This window comes from Elaeis guineensis, chromosome 11 (assembly GCF_000442705.2).
Source record: "Elaeis guineensis isolate ETL-2024a chromosome 11, EG11, whole genome shotgun sequence".
NCBI classification, from domain to species: Eukaryota; Viridiplantae; Streptophyta; class Magnoliopsida; order Arecales; family Arecaceae; genus Elaeis; species Elaeis guineensis.
The window spans coordinates 107,707,534-107,727,149 of NC_026003.2; positions in this window are offsets into that span (position 1 = coordinate 107,707,534).

Consider the following 19,616-nt stretch of genomic DNA (forward strand, 5'->3'; position numbering starts at 1 on the left):
AGGCCGCTTGTAGGTATAATACCGTGCGGCCCACATCTAATGCTGCCCAACATTAGTGCTAATGATGGCCCCCTCCATTCGTCAATTCATCAAGCACCTGAATTGCATACTGGAGAGAAATTTAGGCTCCAAAAGTCCTGTAGCTCAAAGGGTATTCCTTATTCTGATGGTCTAGCTCCTCCCTCTAAGCAGAAAAGTCGAGCTTTTAAAGGATCCCGCTCTCCTTTAGCAATGCATTCAACTCATCCATCACCAACTTCACATCGGCACAGATCGACACATGGGGCTGCTTGTTCTTCCGAATCTCGACTGGATCCATGTCGATGTGCACGGTGCTCACAAAAGCTTCGGTGTTATGTAATATATATTAATAAATAAAATATATTTTGAGAATAAAGAAGAAAAAAATATCATTAATTATGAGATCGATGGTTTCATTAATTGAAAATTTTTTTAATTTTTTGATCTCTATTTGAAGATCGGTATTAAAAAAAATAATAAAATAAAAAAAAATTATGCTGTTTTTCGGCCCCGCGTCCAGCCAATTACTGCGGACGGTGCAGCTTGCGGTGCACAGAGTTTCTCGTCATAAAATATGCTGGTTGAGAGCGCATGGACCACAGTCTTATAATGCTGGCTACTATCATGAGCACGGTCCATGTAACCATTAATTATGGTGGGTGACTAATGGGATGGCAGGCGGTGGTGGGTGGCCGGTGATTTTGCCCAAAAGAGGTTGTATTGAATGATATTTTTTTTTTCACGGCATTAACCATTTGATCAGTTGCATAGCTCTCCCGAATATCCTCTTTCATCGATCTGCATAGATCTCATACTTAGTAAATTAATCATTTAGTAAATCAATATACATCTTCAAATAAATTAGAGATGATTTAGTATATCCATCAGATATATCTATTGTTAAATCTAATACATTTTTCTTTTTCGGTTTCTGGAAACACAAAACATGCTCTAAATTAACCTACTTCATTTTAAAAACTCCTTGAACCGGGATTCTGCCCACATAGCTTCCAAACCCTTTTAACAAGATTTTGCCGAAAAAAATTCAACATTCCACACGCGGTAGGCATGCATCAAAACCTAAAAATGCGAAATTGATCGGATATCCGTCAAAATCCACCAAAAAAAAAAAAAACTCAAAAAAAAGAAAGGAAAAACCAGACTCTGGCAAACACAAAGAAAGCTAGAATCCATAATAATCTAGCAAACAAAACAAATCTACGACCAAAACACCCCACACCCACACGCATACGACCACACATCTACAAATACACGAAAAGAAAACCCAGCGATCCAAACACCACAAAAGCACCAAAAAAAAAAAAACCACAAAAATTCTGGAAAAAAAGGAGGACAAGTAGGGACCTTGGTGCCTCACCTTAGAGTACAGGAAGCGATGGCAAATCAAGAATCTACGGCCAGCGGATTCCAAGGAGGCCTCGATCTCTCCCATTCTCTCGCTTTCGCAGCGGGATACAAAGGGATTAACGCCCAAAACGGGGGAGGACAAGGTGGTGGGCTACGAGTAAGCACGAGTCCACCACGTTGGAGAAGTGGGCCTTCGGCCGAAATAGCAATGGGGATACTGGGCCGCTATACAATGGGCAGGCTACAAGACAAATCACATCACTGCACGATTTAGATTATATATTCGACGGATGACTGCTTTTATTATCGAGCATTCTAAACCGGACTGGGTGAGCAAGATCCCGACACCACTTTAGGATATTTTATTTTTTAATATTTTTAAATATATTCATACAAAAATTATATGAATCGTATATTTATATATATATATATATATATATATTAAAACACCCCAATAAATAATTGTATTACTTTCATTCAACTATAGATTCTTAGCTTGATTATTTGTTCTACACTTGTCTTGGTCACGTGGTTACAAGTAATTACCTATCAATTGGAGATTATAAGTCAAGTTGTATCTTTCTATATCAATATATATATATATATATTAAAACACCCCAATAAATAATTGTATTACTTTCATTCAACTATAGATTCTTAGCTTGATTATTTGTTTACACTTGTCTTGGTCACGTGGTTACAAGTAATTACCTATCAATTGGAGATTATAAGTCAAGTTGTATCTTTAATCTAGTATAAAGCGGACACTTTTGAAGTGATCTAAAAGGATATTGAATAAGTATATGACTACAAGACATGTAACTAGATCTAGGTATGAATTGCTTGGCACTCTTTGGTGCAATGTGATCGATCCGCTTACGTTGCTTTTGGCACCCAACTAAGACTATCTCATCACGCAACCCCTATTATCAGCCCATGCTAGTTCCCGTGTCTATCAACGAAGGATTTTTTTTTTTTTTTTTTTAAAGAACTGCCATAGTGCTATGCTAAAAATTCCAGATCATACATGCTTGCTGCATATATGATGCTGGTGGGTCGGGCCTATGCTTTCAAAACCAAAGTCTTTGGTTTGCAATTGGGCTAGCCATTTCCATTTGGGCCTAAAGCTATCTGAGATTAGAAAAGTTGCTAATCCTAGGACTCGTTTGTTTCACGAGAGAATGAGATAATTCCTAAAAATTAGAGAAAAATATCTTATTTGATTCGAGTTTTAAGAAAAGAGAGAATAAAATATTGAATGGATTCTGGTCAAGATACCACCTTCCAGAACTTTTTCGGTACTGCACGATGCAGCAGGAAGAAAGAAGAAATAAAATAAAAAACAATCAAAATATGTGGATCAGTCACAAAAGGACTTGTCTCCACGGGATATACAAATTTCACTATGAAAAAAAATTTTACAAGAGAAGATCTCACCCTCAACCCTCGTACACCCAATTTCTCTCTCATAGAAAGTTCTGTTGGGAATAGTGTCCCAAAGCCAATTGTCAGTCTGTTGATGGTTGTACTCCTTTTGTATTAGTACATGAATTATAAATAAATAAAAGTTATTTTGATATTTTTCATCACAAATGTTTCATCTTCTAATGAACTCCTGTGTTGTGATGAAGTCCTTAGGACTATTTAGACTCGACAAAGGAGGATTTGTCGCTTAGTCCTTAAACCTGTTAGCGACCAAATGATACGTTGTTACCAAGGACGACAACGTTTATCGAGTATAGGTCGTTGTGTGTCATATGGGTTGGTTGTCCTCATAACCAAGGAGTGTGGAGACACTGGTATGGTATACAGGTGAGATGTAATGGTACATCTGCACTGGACGTGACCGACTCCGGAGCTATTTCTGCTGTCAAGATTTGCTCCGATAGGATATGGGTATAAATGTCCCTCCGACCTGAGACCGCCACGGTGACTTGCAAGCAACTCACTGCACTTAGGCACTGGACTACCTGAATTTCTAATTCAGTGACGGAAGGCTGCTGGGTGTAGTCAAGTACTTGACTTGTCGGTGCGTGTGTTAAGATGGGATTGACCACTCCAGTTTAGGAGCTGTGTACAGTCGTGTTTCAATTTAGCAAAACCTTAGCCAGGGTAGTCCTAATGAGGAGTCACAGGACTGATTGAGTTGAGCACGATTCGGATGATCTCATCAGGATTGACAGTTTAATCCTGAGTCGTCCTAAACAAAGGGGTCAAAAGGGATGAATTATACGGTAACCATATTCACGTAGGTTCTGAATGTTGCGATTGCGACTATTCGACCTATCCGGTCGTTGAGTACTATTGCTAGATGGTCACTTCGATTAGTACAGGAATTGGTTCCTGTACTACCGGCTTATGTTCGAACCTGCGGGGTCACACACATTAGAGGTTCCTTTCTGATCTGATGGCTGATTATGAGTCTTATGTGTCTGGGACTCTATGATTGAGAATTAGGATTCTCTGATCATGAGTTCCACACATTTTGGGTACCGGGGTCAAAATTTTGAATTTCAAATTTTAAATTTGAAATTTGAACTCTTTGATCAGGGTTTCATATCGATGGTCTCTGATGCCTAATTGCCAATCGAATTTGGACTCAATATTTATGAGAGGTTTAATTATGATTTGATCGCTAATTAACTCAATTTGATTGAGTAATTATTTTTAGATCAAGTCCAATTGAATTGGATTGAGTTTGGATTGACCCGATTAGGTTAAGTGTTGATCTAATCGCTAAGGTGGTTTAGTCTCTGATTTGATCAGGGGTTAGGCTTAGTTAATTCTTGATTTGATTAGGATTTTATTGAGCCTAATTAAGCCTAATTGTGTTGGATTTAATCTGGTCTAATTGTGCTTAACCTATTTTAATTAGGTTGGCTTAATTTGAATCAAACCACCTTGTTTTAAATTTCCTGTGCCACCCAACTTCCTTGCGCCCATTTGAATTTGCGAAAAAAAATTTTCTCGTGAATTTTCTCCCACGCAAAGCTCTCTCACGTCCACTTTTGTGCACCATATGGATGGATAAAGCTGATTAGTTAACCATTCAAATTCAAAGCGTGTTTGAATTTGAATGGATAACTTATCTCTTTTGCCTTCAAGCTTATCCATCTTGTGCGCCACATAATTCACACGAGAAAGAGTTTCTCGTGAAACCTTTCCACGCACAAAGAGTCCACGCCCTTCTCTTCTCATGCCATAAGTGGATAGGGATGAGTTGGTTTTCATTTGAATTCAAATTTGATTTGAATTCAAATGTATAACCACTTGTCTTTATCCTCTCACGCGGATAAGACATGTTTTGAACTGTTTTAAAAGAGATAGGGAGGTGGGGCGTGCATAAAAAATTTTGAGAAAGAGAGTGGGGCGTGAGGAAGTCTTATAAGTGAGGTGAAGGTCCAAAACCTTCCGAGAGAAAAAAGAAAGAAAAGAAAGAAAATTGGGCGCAGAGTTTTCAGTGTAATCCCTAGGGTTTCAGCCAGGGATTCGGGAAGTGAGATTGGTGTGCCACGAGTGTCGTGAATCCATCAACCTCTCAACCAACCGTGTAGACGATCCAGAGCATTCGAAGAGTCGGCACACATCGATCGAAGGAGTTCGATCAACATCAGCCATCAAAAGGGTGAAATCACGAACTAGCATTCGTGAAGAATCGATCAGATGGGAGCTTCGTGTGGACGATCCACAGAGGCCAGACACTAGTATGGCTGCGACGTGACGATCAGAGCCCTCCGACGGTGATCAAATTTTGATGATCGACTACCCGCAAAAGGTGATGTGTTCTGAACACAGTACAGTAAAAAGTTTACTGTTTCAAATTTGAATTTCAAATTTAAATGCATGCTGTTGTATCATATTTAGATCCTAGTGTAGGGTTAATTAGTATTAATTAATGAGATTAATTAATAATTTTACTGTAAAATAGTAATTTTAAAAAATTTTAAAATTACCATTTTGCCCCTGCACTGAATTTTTGCTACAAATGGTATCCGAGCATGGTTCTAGAATATGATATACATATGCATGCGTAGATTAAGGTGTAATCTATAAGTTTAAATTTAAAATTCAAAATTTAAAATTTAAAATTTAAAATTTGTTAGAAGTTTCAAATTTGAAATTCAAAATTTGAAATTTGAAATTTGAATTTTGAATTTTAAAATTTCAAATTTCAAATTTGAAATTCAAAATTTGAAATTCAAAATTCAAAATTTAAAATTCAAAGATTGGAAATTCGAAATTTAAAATTTGGTTAAAATCTCAAATTTGAAATTTAAAATTTAAAATTTAAAATTTAAAATTTAAATTTTGAAATTGGTATATTTAGATATACTTGATCCAAGTAGCAAGTAATCTAATTGGGTTGGTTGCCATGGCCGTTCGGTCATAGGAGAAAAGTAGGGTTTAAAGGCCCTCTCTTTCCATTCGATGGGGTCTCCTATGGCGGTAGGGGTACCGATGCAATTATATCCCATGCCGATGAAACAGCGAAAGGACTTAATTATAAAATTTATCATGAATGTGTTAGATTAGATCTAAAAAAAATTCATGATTTATTTTGAGTTATTTTCTGTTATGAAATGAGCAATAGGATTGCTGTTTATGAAATGTGCTGATCCGTTTGTGAAATGAGTCAACACATTTGGTGAACAGAAAATAAAATCTTTTAAAATTTAAAAATTGTTGTTGAAACGTCAAACCCTGACCCATCAGCCCAAGTACTTAATTAAAAGAATTAAGTGTTGTCTAGTAGGTCTAGAATTATGAATTAAGACCTAAGACAATTGCATAAACTTGTGGGTCAATGGGTTAGATGAATTAGGTCCATAATTGGGTTAGACCTAAGGTTAGCTTAAAAAATAGACTAAATGGAGTAATTGGTCAAATCTAATCAAAAGTTGAATTAGATTAGGTCAAGGATACTCTAGAATCAACTTCAATAGTTGTAGTTGAATGGGTCCATGTCTTTAACTAGACCAAGATGGACTTAATTCATGGCTATACGGTGGAGCCCTATTTACTAAGTTGATCAAAATTAAAACTAATGAACCGATTGGTGTCTAAGGTAAGTTCGGCAGTTTTGACCAGTGGTTCTTAAGTGGGAGCTACTCGCATTGATTTGATCATTGACGAGTTAATGGTAAATCCCCACCACTGATCTCACTTACCTGGCCAATCTGGTAAGTTAGATTTTGATTAGATCACTTGGTGATTAGAGCTCACCCATGTCATTAGGTAAATCAGTGTGACTGATTTAGGTGCTCCTAATGCCAGCTTTAATTAAATCTTTTTTAATCTGACTTGGTGAAGTCAGTGGGAGGATTGAAATTGGCTGGATGATTTTTTCTCTACTATTCTTTAATAAAATTCTCAAAAAAATTATCAGGTCCCTAAAATGATTAAGTTATAATGATAACTAAATCAATGCCTCCCATTAAGTGAGTGATAATGAGTCCATTAGTTCAATGATCATTGGAGGCCCAAAGGCCTGGTGCTCATTGGCTAATGGAATTATGATTCATAATATGATAATTTGGTTGAGTCTTTCTGATGGTGGTTAGGTTGGCCGGCCAAAGTCGGGCTTGATCATTTATTGGTCTGATTCACCAAATTAAGTCATGTTAATGGTTGGACCTAACCAGATTTTTTCAGTGGAGGCCAAAGCCTACTGATTAGGTTCTGGGGCAAAATCAATTACTAGAAGTTGTTTAGAGAAACAACTGGTTAAGAACCTACCCATAGATGCACATGGGTTGACCAACCAAAGTTGGGCTCGTGTGTAATCTGTGTGGATTCTAGTACCCATTAAGGAATTAAAGTAATTCCTCGAATTGGAGGTTGAGGCTACTAGTTCGTAAAAATATTGAAAAAACTTTAGACTAAAGTCCAAGTCTTTAGTATTAATTTATGTACTAATAGAGGTCTGGTTTTCCTTTATACAGCTATGGCCACTACCCTGTCGCTCCGGTCATTATTAGATAATGACAAGCTCATGGGACCTAATTTCGATAGCTGGTATCGAAAATTGAAAATCATCCTTGAGTATGAGCGGATTCTTTATGTAGTAACGGATCCAGTACCTGAGGAGCCAGCTCCAAATGCTAGTAAGGCGATCAGAGACACTTACCAGAAGTGGCTCAATGATCGCACTACCGTCCGATGTATTATGCAGGCAGCAATGAATGACGAGTTCAGCCGCAGGTTTGAGAATGCCCAGCCACAGGAGATGCTTCAAATATTGAACGACTCCTTTGGCACGCCTGACAACGTTGAAAGGCACAAAACTAGTTGTGCCATTTTCAATGCTCGAATGAGGGATGGGGCCTCAGTCATTGATCATGTACTGTACATGATCAAGATGATTGAGCGCCTAAGCAAATTGGGTTTTCCTCCGCACGAGCAGGTCGGTAAGGATGCGATCCTTAATTCCTTGCCCAAGTCCTTCCTCCCATTTCTTACTCATTTTCGAATGACAAAGCCTGCAGTAAACTACCACAGGTTGTTGGGGTTGCTGCAGAACTTTGAGAAGGATCACCAGCTCCATAAGGAGTTGGTGAATGTAGTGGGAGGGTCTTCTTCTCATCGTCGACCCTTTGGGAAGGAGAAGAAGAACAAGAAGAAGAAGAATAAGAAGGTGCAGCCTCATGCTGGGACGGTTGCACAGGGTCAGACCAAGAAGTGCAAGCCCGACCAGAGCCAGGCGGAGTGCTTCTTTTGCAAGAAGCAGGGGCATTAGAAGAGGAACTGTCCTCAATACATTGCCTCCCTGGATCCGAACAGGCCGAAGAAGAAGCAAGGTAATTATAAGATAACTCCTTGCAACTTTTTCATTTGTGATACTACTACCTGGGTATTGGATACCGGAAGCCCTTATCATATTTGTAATTCGATGCAGGATCTGCAGGTCAGTAGGAAATTTGATGAAGGCGAGAGGTTCCTGAACGTTGGAGATGGAAGCAAAGTTCCAGTTCTAGCTTTAAGAATCATGAGTCTTGTAATCAATTCTCGTAATGTAATTCTGAGTGAATGTCACTATTGTCCAAATTTTTTATTTAATATTATTTCTGTAGGCCTTTTAGCCATGTACGGTTATGATTTTTTAATAAAAAAAATATTTGTAATATCATTTTGAATGGTGTTACAATATTTGTTGGATAATTAAATAATAGAATTTACTTACTATCACAGCCTGTTAATGTGGTTCAAAACTTCGATAAACGTCCTAGAATAGATAATGTGTCAGAAGTCTATCTTTGGCACTGTAGGCTAGGTCATATCAATAAGAACAGGATAAACAGGTTGGCTCAAGAAGGAATTCTTGAACTTAGTGATTGTGAATCACATCCAACCTGTGAGTCTTGTCTTCTTGGAAAGATGACCAAGTCACCTTTTACTGAAAAAGGTGAGCGAGCCAGTGAACTCTTGGGTCTGGTACATTCTGATGTATGTGGACCTATGAGCTCAAGTGCAAGAGGTGGATATTTCTACTTCATAACCTTCACAAACGACCTATCGAGGTATGGGTATGTCTACTTAATGAAGCATAAGTTGGAGTTGTTTGAAATATTCAAACTATTTCGAAATGAGGTAGAAAAATAAACTGGAAAGTGTATTAAAATTCTTCGATCTGATCGAGGAGGTGAATACCTTTCCAATGAGTTTCTGACGTATCTAGGGGAGAATGAGATTCTCTCTCAGTGGACTCCTCTTGGAACACCACAGCATAATGGTGTGTCTGAAAGGAGGAATCGGACCTTATTGGACATGGTTCGATCCATGATAGGGTTTGCTGGTCTGTCGATCTCTCTCTGGGGATATGCGCTCGAATCGGCTTGTTACCTTCTAAATAGAGTTTCGAGTAAGTCTGTAGCCAAAACGCCATATGAGATATGGATAGGACGTAAGCCAGTACTCTCGCACCTTAGGATTTGGGGTGTCCAACTTATGTTAAACGTTTAATTACAGACAAGCTTGGACCTAGGTCTGACAAGTGTAATTTTATAGGGTACCCAAAAGAGACCAAAGGGTATTATTTCTACCTTGCTGATGAGCAAAAGGTGTTTGTCAGCCTTAAGGCAATCTTTTTAGAAAAGGAGTTCCTTAGTGAAGGAACTATTGCCTCTAAGGTCGAACTTGACGAAGTTCGACAGGTGAAAAATCTGACACATGTTACTGAATCTGAATCGAATTTGATTAGATCAGATCCGGAGCCCATTGATTATGCACCCTTAAGACGGTCTGATAGAGTACCACATCAATCGGACAGATACTATGATTTCTTGGTCTGGGATGGTGATCCTGTCGAACTTGATGAAAACAATGAGGATTCGATCACCTACATGGATGCAATGCAGAGACCTGACTCTGAGAAATGGCTAGAGGCCATGAAATTCGAAATGGAGTCCATGAAGGTCAACGATATGTGGACATTGGTTGACTCACCCGAAGGAGTAAAACCCATAGGGTATAAGTGGGTCTTCAAGAGGAAGAGGGGCGCAGACGGAAAGGTGGAGACCTATAAAGCCCGTCTGGTTGCCAAGGGATATCATCAACGTTATGGTATAGACTATGACGAGACATTTTCTCCTGTGGTAATGCTCAAATTCATTCAGATTATGCTGGCGATAGCTGCCCATCTAGACTATGAAATCTGGCAGATGGATGTGAAGACAGCTTTCCTAAATGGAGAGCTGGACGAAGAGGTGTATATGATACAACCTGAAGGGTTCACATCCACAGATGAGTCTAAGGTATGCAAGCTACAAAGATCCATTTATGGACTTAAGCAGGCATCTCGGAGTTGGAACATACGTTTTGATAGGACAATCAAAATGTATGGCTTCGTTAAGAACGGAGAAGAGCCCTGCATTTATAAGTGGGCTAATGGTCCAGTAGTAGTATTTCTTGTATTGTATGTGGATGATATTCTCTTAATCGGGAATGATGTCCCTGCATTACAGGGAATAAAAATTTGGCTATCGTCACAGTTCTCCATGAAGGATCTGGGAGAAGCTTCCTACATCCTAGGGATGAGGATCTATAGGGATAGATCCAAAAGGTTGCTTGGCTTATCCCAGTCCACGTACATTGATACTATGCTGAAAATGTTCAGCATGGAGAATTCCAAGAAAGGCTATCTATCGATAGGCCATGAAATTTTCTCTCGAAAAGGGATTGTCCGACAACACCTCAAGAGAGAGAGCGTATGGGTAGGATTTCATATGCTTCGGTAGTGGGATCTATCATGTACGCCATGACATGTATACGATCAGATGTGGCATACTCACTAGGGGTAGTGAGTAGATACCAATCTGATCCAGGGGAGAATCACTGGAAGGTTGTTAAAACCATCCTGAAGTATTTAAGAAATACTAAGGACCAGTAGCTTGTATATGGTGAATCAGACTTGAGACTTATAGGGTTTACAGATTCTAGTTTCCAGTCTGATCGCGATGACAGCAAGAGTGTGTCAGGATTTATTTTTATCCTTAATGGTGGGGCTGTCTGCTGAAAAAGTTCCAAGCAACATATTGTGGCTGATTCAGTATGCGAGGCATAGTATATTGCTGCATTAGATGCTGCCAAAGAAGTGGTGTGGCTGAGAAAATTCATCACCGAGCTCGAAGTAGCACCCTCTCTTGTTGGTCCAGTTTTGCTCTACTGTGACAGCTCTGGAGCCATTGCTCAGGCGAAGGAACCGAAGGCACACCAGCGGACGAAACATATTCTGCGCCGCTACCATCTCATCCGAGAGATCGTGGATCGAGGTGATGTCGACCTTCAGAAGATCGACGGGAAGAAAAATCTGGCCAACCCATTCACTAAAGCCATTGCGGTGAAGGAGTTCAACGACTACAAGTCGAAGATGGATATTAGATACTGCACCGATTGGCTTTAGGTCAAGTGGGAGATTGTTGGGAATAGTGTCCCAAAGCCAATCGTCAGCCTGTTGACGGTTGTGCTCTTTTTGTATTAGTACATGAATTATAAATAAATAAAAATTATTTTGGTATTTTTTCATCACAAATGTTTCATCTTCTAATGAACTGCTGTGTTGTGATGAAGTCCTTAGGACTATTTAGACTCGACAAAGGAGGATTTGTCGCTTAGTCCTTAAACCTGTTCGCGATCAAATGATACGTTATTACCAAGGACGATAACATTTATCGAGTATAGGTCGTTGTGTGCCATATGGGTTGGTTGTCCTCATAACCAAGGAGTGTGGAGACACTGGTATGGCATACAGGTGAGATGTAATGGTACATCTGCACTGAACGTGACCGACTCTGGAGCTATTTCTGCTGTCAAGATTTGCTCCGATGGGATATGGGTATAAATGTCCCTCCGACCTGAGACCGCTACGGTGACTTGCAAGCAACTCACTGCACCTAGGCACTGGACTACCTGAATTTCTAATTCAGTGATGGAAGGCTGTTGGGTGTAGTCAAGTACTTGACTTGTCGGTGCGTGTGTCAAGATGGGATTGACCACTCCAGTTTAGGAGCTGTGTACAGTCGTGTTTCAATTTAGCAAAATCTTGGCCAGGGTAGTCCTAATGAGGAGTCACAGGACTGATTGAGTTGAACACGATTCGGATGATCTCATCAGGGTTGACAGTTTAACCCTGAGTCGTCCTAAACACAGGGGTCAAAAGGGATGAATTATATGGTAACCATATTCACGTAGGTTCTGAATGTTGCGATTGTGACTATTCGACCTATCCGATCGTCGAGTACCATTGCTAGATGGTCACTTCGATTAGTACAGGAATTGGTTTCTGTGGTACCGGCTTAGGTTCGAACCTGCGGGGTCACACACATTAGAGGTTCCTTTCTGATCTGATGGCTGATTATGAGTCTTATGTGTCTGAGACTCTATGATTGAGAATTAGGATTCTCTGATCATGAGTTCCACACATTTTGGGTACCGGGGTCAAAATTTTGAATTTCAAATTTTAAATTTAAAATTTGAACTCTTTGATCAGGGTTTCATATCGATGGTCTCTGATACCTAATTGGCCATCGAATTTGGACTCAATATTTATGAGAGATTTAATTAGTGATTTGATCGCTAATTAACTTAATTTGATTGAGTAATTATTTTTAGATCAAGTCCAATTGAATTGGATTCAGTTTGGATTGACCCGATTAGGTTAAGTGTTGATCTAATCGCTAAGGTGGTTTAGTCCCTGATTTGATCAGGGGTTAGGCTTAGTTAATTCCTGATTTGATTAGGATTTTATTGAGCCTAATTAAGCCTAATTATGTTAGGTTTAATCTGATCTAATTGTGCTTAACCTATTTTAATTAGGTTGGCTCAATTTAAATCAAACCACCTTGTTTTAAATTTCCTGCGCCACCCAACTTTCTTGCGCCCATTTGAATTTGCGAGAAGAAATTTTCTCATGAATTTTCTCCTACGCAAAGCTCTCTCATGCCCACTTTTGTGCACCATATAGATGGATAAAGCTGATTGGTTAACCATTCAAATTCAAAGCGTGTTTGAATTTGAATGGATAACTTATCTCTTTTGTCTTCAAGCTTATCCATCTTGTGCGCCACATAATTCACACGAGAAAGAGTTTCTCGTGAAACCTTTCCACGCACAAAGAGTCCACGCCCTTCTCTTCTCATGCCACAAGTGGATAGGGATGAGTTGGTTTTCATTTGAATTCAAATTTGATTTGAATTCAAATGTGTAACCACTTGTCTTTATCCTCTCATGCGGATAAGACACGTTTTGAACTGTTTTAAAAGAGATAGGGAGGTGGGGCGTGCGTAGAAAAATTTTGAGAAAGAGAGTGGGGCGTGAGGAAGTCTTATACGTGAGGTGAAGGTCCAAAACCTTTTGAGAGAAAAAAGAAAGAAAGAAAATTGGGCGCAGGGTTTTCAGTGTAATCCCTAGGGTTTCAGCCAGGGGTTCGGGAAGTGAGATTGGTGTGCCACGAGTGTCGTGAGTCCACCAAATTTTAGAGAGAGATCCATCAGCCTCTCAACCAATCGTACAGACGATCTGGAGCATCCGAGGAGTCAGCACACATCGATCGAAGGAGTTCGATCAACATTAGCCATCAAAAAGGTGAAATCACGAACTAGCATTCGTGAAGAACCGATCAGATGGGAGCTTCGTGTGGACGATCCGCAGAGGCCAGACACTAGTGTGGCTGTGACGTGATGATCAGGACCCCCCGACGTGATCAAATTGCGGTGATCGGCTACCCGCAAAAGGTGATGTGTTCTGAACACAGTACAGTAAAAAGTTTACTGTTTTAAATTTGAATTTCAAATTTAAATGCATGCTGTTGTATCATATTTAGATCCTAGTATAGAGTTAATTAGTATTAATTAATGAGATTAATTAATAATTTCACTGTAAAATAGTAATTTTGAAAAAGTTTTAAAATTACCATTTTGCCCCTACACTGAATTTTCGCTTCAAGTTCTTCCTTACAAAAGCTCTCTCTCTTGGAAGACCCTCCCGAACCCCTGAAGTGACCGGCATCTACTGTCCAAGAGCCTCCTGCTCCTTTTCTCTCAGTGTACAGCTCTCTCTCTCTTCTCTCGGGTTCTGATCGTCTGTGCCGCGCATCTATAGCCTCATGATTTTTTGTGAGAAAAACTAAGCCACCACCCTATTTCATGTATTCCCAGCCTTTTGAAGGCTTAAACATCAATTAGAGAGGGATTAGGAGTCCTAAACAAAGTCAAATAACCCTTTGGACCATCGGATCAAGACCGGAAGCCACCCACGCCATCCAATCGCATTTCGATCCACGGAATAGTGTCGTGGACCTCGAGAAATGCTTGGAAAATGCCCAGGCAGTCCACAGACTCGACCGAAGACCGCCCGATCCACAGACCCGACTATGGACCACCCGATCCAAGGTGGACCGGGGTACAGGCCAGGCCCCAGCGGTGCCTGGGCCTAGGCTAGCCCGCGGCCGCATTGGGCGCCTGGGCCTGGGCCGCGCCCTGCCTGCCCACATGTGGGCTGGGCCGTGCGCTTGGCCCAAGCGCCCCGCGCATTGGCCCCGCTTGGGCCGCGCTCCGCAGCTTGCGGCCATGCCGCCGCTGCTCCGCCGACCCGCTGCAGGCCGCCGGCGGTCCTCTGCTACCTCGGGTCTCATGTCGACTTCAAAAGCACGTATCTTCTCCATCCGAGGTCCATTTGGAGTGATCTTGATCTCGTTGGACTTCATTTTCCATCGCGAACCTCACTGTGGGCTCAATATGGATCGAATCTCGAGGCATCAAATTCTAACAATCTCCACCTCGACTCAATATTCAGCCTCCTCCTAACTTCGAGAGCTTCTGGATCTCCTCGCCCTCATGCCCTAGGACAATCGCCTGCTGATCATGGATGGACAAACATGAGAGTCGAGCCAGGCCGTTTGATCACATCTCTATCATATGCTCTGCTCCTCCTGACCTGAGACCTGCTCGGGGCATCATCCTGCGGTAATAGAAATCTCACCTTGCGATGTCGCCTCTCATCCTCCCGAGTCTCCTGTCTCGTGCCCAATCCACCTCCTGGAGCTCCACCTGGCTCTAGGCTTCACCTGGCTCCCGAAGCTCCACCTCACACTGGGCTTCCCTCTAGATAATAATGTCCTCTGCTCCCCTTCTTCCCCTCCAGCACAATCCTATCGCCGCGTAGCATCCTTAGGATTCCTCCATCAGCTACCATCCTGTAGCCTCTCGAATTCAATTTGCTAAGTGAAATAAGATTCCGTCTAAAATCGGATATGTATTGGACTTTTCTCAATCTTCTCACTGCACCATCATGTATCCTCTAGCTGACCGTCCTAATGCCTCTGATTGTACATCTCGATCCATCTGGCAGATATACAGTGCCCTCACTGTTCTTCAGGGAGTCAAACTGCTATTCTTTACAACATACATGATAGGGGCATGCAGAATCTAATATCCACTGCTGGAAAGAAGTAGATACTTCGTCAGATATCTCCAAGACATCTCCTTCTGAATCGCTGTCAGCCGTCACCACAGCAGCCACCGTCCGATTTTTCAGTTGAGGGCAATCTTTGACTAGATGCCCCAACTTCATACATCGGTAACATCTGGTTTTGCTCAAGTCCCTCCTAAACTTAGACCGTCCTTATCGCGATCTCCTGTCGCTCCATCAACCACCTTCTGCTCCTTCAGAAACCACCAAAGCTGAGCTACCGCCACCTGAGCTCGAAGCCAGGTTCTTCCTCCTGAGAACCTCATTTTGGAGTATCGCCGTGGTGACCTCGTCCATCTTGATAGTGCTCTTCTCCACTAGAAGAACAGTCACCAAGGACTCGTACGAAAGGGGAAGCGACGCTAGCAAAATCAGTGCCCTGGTCTTCTCCTCAACATTCTCACGAACGTCGAAGAGGTCGGTGAGAATCTTCTGGAAGTGGCTTAGATGCTCCTGTATGCTCTGTCCCTCGATCATCTGCAGCTGATAAAATTGCCTCCAAAGGAAAAGAGTGTTGGTGAGAGACTTCGTCATGTATAACTCCTTGAGCTTAGACCACAGCACCATCGGAGAAGTCTCGCTCAGCACATGGATCACCACCTCATCCATCAGGTATATGCGGATGGTACTCACCGCCTGCATCTGTAGCCATTTTCAATCCCACATCTCTATGGTGGTTGGCTTCTCATCGCACAAAAGAGCATCGATCAACCCTTGTTGGATGAGCACGTCCTTCACCATTGCCTGCCACAAGGAAAAATTGCTCTTACCATCAAATTTGTTGATCTCCATCTTGATTATTCTTGTCTTCTCCATCTTCAGTCTTGCTCACCACTGTTGCAATCTGCATTCTTATACCATCTCGCTTTAATACCACTTGTTGGGTAGATGTCTGGTCAGGACACCACCTTCTAGGACCTTTTCGGTACTACACGATGCAGCAGGTAAAAAGAAGAAATAAAATAAAAAATAATCAAAATACGTAGATCAGCCACAAAAGGGCTCGCCTCCACGGGGCATGCAAACTTCACTATAAAAAAGAAATTTTACAATTGAAGATCTCATCCTCAACCCTCGTACACCCAATTTCTCTCTCACAGAAAGTTCTCTCTCACAAAAGCTCTCTCTTTCTTGGAAGACCCCCCTGAACCCCTGAAGTGACCGGCGTCCGCTGTCCAGGAGTCTCCTGCTCCTTCTCTCTCAGCATACGGCTCTCTCTTTTCTCTCGGATTCTGATCGTCTGCGCCGTGCGTTCACAGCCTCACAGTTTTCCATGAAAAAAACCAAGCCACCGCCCTGTTTCATGTGTTCCCAGCCTTTTAAAGGCTTAATCATCAATTAGAGAGGGATTAGGAGTCCTAAACAAAACCAAATAACCCCCTGGACCGTCGGATCAAGACCGAAAGCCACCCATGCCATCCGATCGCACTCCGGTTTATAGAATAGTACTGTGGACCATGAGAAATGCCAGGCAGAAAATGCCTAGGCGGTCCACAGACCCGGCCGTGGACCGCCGATCCACAGACCCGATCGTGGACCGCCCGATCCATGGTGGACCGAGGTACAGGCTAGGCCCCAGCGATGCCTGGGCCTGGGCTGGCCCGCGCGCGCCGGGCGTCTGGGCTCGGGCCACACCCCGCGTGCCCGCGCGTGGGCTGGGCTGCACGCCTGGGCCATGCGCCCCATGCATTGGCTCCGCTGGGCCGCGCTCCACCACCTGCGGCTGTGCAGCCACCGATCCGCCAGCCCGCCACCAACCGCCGACGGTCCTCCACCGTCTCGAATCTCGTGCCGACTTCAAAAGCACGTATCTTCTCCGTCCGAGATCCGTTTGGGGTGATCTTGGTCTCGTTGGACTCTATTTTCTATCGCGAACCTCGCTGTGGGTTCAATATGGATCGAATCTTGAGGCATTAAATCCTAACATAAATTTTTTTTTTTATGGGAAGATACTTTTCATATTTTATGAGAAGTGAAAACTCACAAAGGAGATGGGTTTTAGAACCTCCTACAGGATGAAAATTAATAGTACTTTTTTCTTTCCAAAAATATCTTTTTAAGATCCATAGATAAGATTTTATAAAATATCAACAAATGGTTAAGATAAAATATTGAATAATTATATATATCAAGATCTCCATTTTCTCTTCTTGCAAAAACCTAGAAAATATAACATATAATTATATTATATTTATAATATAATATTATACTAATATTATCCTAATATTTATATGAATATAATGTTTATATTTTTATTAAATTTATAATATTTATATTAATATTATATTATATTTATAACTATATTAATAAATTTATTTTATTAAAAATTAATATTATATTAATATAATATTAATATAATATTAGTATTATGTTAATACAATAAATTATTATGATCTAGTATTATATTATAATATATTAATATTATATTTATACTAATATGATATAATATTATTATTTATATAAAGTTGAGGAGCAAAAAGATATGATTTTATATTTATTAAGGGTATAATAATTATTCTATATAATTTTTTTAAAAAAATAGATACTCAATTAAATATAAGCCACTCTGTAATAAGTCATTTTTTCATAGTTAACTAAACATATCAAAATTTCATTCTCAAAAAATAACTTTTCAAGAAGTGACTTCTCAAAAAGTTACTTCTCGAGAAAAAAAAAATTCCACAAACCAAATAAGTCCTTAAGGAATGTCTCTTATAATCATTCATGAGTAAGTCTTGTATATCAGCAACATAAGTTACCATCTAGTTTGCCCGTCTATTAGCTTCTTTATAGATATGTTTCACTTCAAAAGTCCAAAAGGATGAACTTAATCTCTAACAATCTTGTCTTAAAGGTAGAGGTGAAAGTGAATTGGATAATATTTATCTGCATCCATTTTCTATCCGAATCTATCCAAATATGGATAGAAATAGGATCATTGGACTAATATCCACATTTGTATAGATATTTGTCAAAGAAAAATATATATGAATATTGATAGACAACTATTCAATCCATATCCGAATATCTATTTTTATTTATAATTATATTTAAATTTATATATCATTCAAAATTTTTAAAAAAATGTGTAACCTTATTAACATACAATTAATTTTACTTGACATCGACTTAGTAATATCTTTGACTTTATGCTCATAAAATTTAATTATTCGACTTATATTCATATTTATATCTATATTTTAAGTATACAATTTGTATTCATATCCACTTAAAATAAATATAAATATAAATTTTGACATCCGACTAGTATTCATATCCATATTTATCAAATAAAATAAATATGAATATAGATATACTGATATCGATCTGTGTCCAGTCTCAAACGATGACTATTAGTTTTTGCAGATATCCAACCAACAAACCACCTAATAACAGTCAAAGTATTCCCCTCCAAAATGAGATGCTTTCAAAATTTTAGTTATGTATACCATGCCTTCCTAGGCGATACATAATTCCACCATAGAAACGATAATATCAAACAATCTAACAGACCCTACCGCCACCATTGCACCATCTGTATTTTTAATAACAAAGCTAACCCCACTTAACTTGTTATTTTTTAAAACACTATCATCAAAATTAATTTTGAGAAAATTTGGGATGATGACTTCCAAGAGAAGTAATTAAATCATCTACGGGATTGCAAGCCGTAAAAAAAAAAGAAAAAAAATCATTTTTTTTTCCAATTGTCAAAGATCTCTTTGCTTTCATTAGATTTTCATCTTTGAACATAAAAAACATCATTTAAGCGTGAAACCACGTATCATGATCAGCTGTAAACCCAGTTACCCATGGTGACCCCCGGATCGACCATGTGCTTACCCCCATGGTCGAAGAGTTAAGATAAATACTGATGGAAACCGGAAATCCAGATCCAAGCGTTGGGATTTACCTGCTGAAAAAAGCTCGATTCTACGGCCATCCCAAATATACTCGTTTTGTGCAATTCATCGCAGAGTACAGAAGTTTTTTGTTCCAGAACCATCACTTGGTGCCAGACTGCATCATTTGACCGGGTTGCACCAGTGACAAACCAGTCGCATGAGGTTCCTTTCATACTAAAATGCATCGCTGCAAATTTATTAAACTCAAAATTAGCCTCATCATTTTAAAAAGATATACCTCATATGTCTTCATCTTTTGAAAAAAAAAAAGAAAGGATTAACAAGATGTTCCTCACATACGTTTCATCCAAGTTGTGGTCGCGTGGTATTCACCGAGGTATCATCGCATGCAGCATTATG